Here is a 2,036-nt window from a genome sequence, read left to right on the forward strand (position 1 = left end):
CTCCAACTTTGTATGGATCTATTCTTGATGTAACAGACGTGATGAAAGGATCATAGTCCTCACTAAGACCATCAAGAATTGCATCAATGTGCTCTTCTGTAGTGATAGATGAACCTGTTGCAGCCAAAGAATCCACGATCTTCTTGATTTCCAACAGATATTTGGAAATGAAGGCATCTTTCTTTGTATTTTTCAGTTGAATCTTCAATTGCTTTACCTTTGCTCGAGTTTGAGAGGTGAAGAATTCTTGAAGTTTGCTCCATATCTGAAAAGAGGACTCACACCCTACCATTCTGGTGTGCAGTGATTCTGACATTGAAGCAAGTAGCCAGGACATTAAAAGCTGATCTTGCTGCTCTGCAGAACTTTCAACTTCACTAGTGATGAATCTCTGCAAATTGAATCCTTTTATTGTTGCTAAAGCTTGTTGCTTCCATGGAAGGAAGTTTCCTTCTTCAAGCTTGAATGAAACAGGATTGGAGAAAGTATGCAGTGGTGATTGCATTGGTTGTATCGGTTGTGTTTGATGTGCGGAAGCTGTTTCGGTTTCCAAGGATCTTGATCACAGCTCTGATACCATGAAAGGTATCAGAGAAAAAGGAAGAAGATAAGATGAAAGAAAGAAAGTGTGTATTGTATTGAAAAAGGAAAATTACATTGTGTTTAACTGAGTTAACACTAAAGCTATTTATACAGATTACTCACACATATTGAGCAACTAATAACTAACTTAACTGTCATAACAATAAAGCTAAATAAGTGGAAGTCTGTTATATCATTTAACAGACTCAGTAACTATTCTTTCAGGAGCTTATTGCGTTTTATTAGTTGATGCAATTTTACTACTTGGTTACAGATTGTCGCAAATTCAAATTTATTTGTAATTTGTAATTCTGAGCCTATTTATGGTCAACATTTCAATGAAATGAGCAAGAGTGTAGATACCAACTTTTATCTTGGTATTAGAGCTAGACTTCCGCTAACAACTCTAAGTGAGGAGCGAAGCCATGTCCGACGCAAACCCTCAAGAGACAAGTACCGCAAAGAAGCTGGCAATTTCTGACTAGCGATCAGCCTTCTATCTGAGCAATGCAGATGGACCAGGTATTCTGTTGACCAACATGGTGCTGAAGGGAGAAACAAATTATGATGCATGGGCTAAGGCCATGAAAAACGCCCTCAAAGCCAAAAACAAACTTGGTTTTATCGGTGGTGATGTGAAAGAACCTCCAGAAAGTAAAGCTGATGAGTCTTTTGCTTGGACACAATGCAATCCGATGCTTAATAGCTGGATCCACAATACAATTGATCCGCAGTTACAACCTTATATTTAGTATTTCGACACAACAAAGGAACTTTGGGAAGACCTGAAAGAGCGATATTCAGTTGCGAATATACCACGACTATATCGACTCTGCACCAGTCTTGCTGATATTATAATAGCCCTAACCTAATTAATTAGTAAATTACATGTGATTAAATAATTAAGTATGTGTTAGTGAGTAAAATTAAGTATAAGACTTAATTAAATGAATTAGAGTCACTTTGGGGGTAAAAAAGTGTACTCAATGAAAATTAAGGGGTGTAAATGGGTGTAGGAAAAAGTACCCAAAATATAAAAATAAAATTGTAAATATTCCTAGAAAAATGTTCCAGACTTTTGGGGTAAAGTTTGGTAATTAATGGAGTTGAATAGATAGACAAACCAATACCCGCTTAAAGTCACTTAACATAAGTTAAGTGACCAAAGCAACAAAAGAAACCCAATTGTCCCTCCCCAACCCGTCGTGCAGAAGAGAGGAAAAGAAGAGAAGAAGGAGAAGAAGGGAAAAGGAAGAGGAAAGGAGAGATTGAACCCTAGGTGGAGCAATCCTCAACCAAACCATCCGTTCAAAAGCCTAAACCACTCCAAATCTTCTCCTCCTCCATAACCCTAGCTTGGTTTTGTGTGGGAAGCATTGTGGGGGGAGATTTCTTCCTCCCAAAATTCGACCCACATAGCTTTTGGAGGTGTTTGAAGACATTCCCTTCAAGGA

Source organism: Gastrolobium bilobum, unplaced genomic scaffold, assembly GCF_033153095.1.
Source record: "Gastrolobium bilobum isolate Gb01-03AN ecotype WA unplaced genomic scaffold, APGP_CSIRO_Gbil_v1 utg11238, whole genome shotgun sequence".
NCBI classification, from domain to species: Eukaryota; Viridiplantae; Streptophyta; class Magnoliopsida; order Fabales; family Fabaceae; genus Gastrolobium; species Gastrolobium bilobum.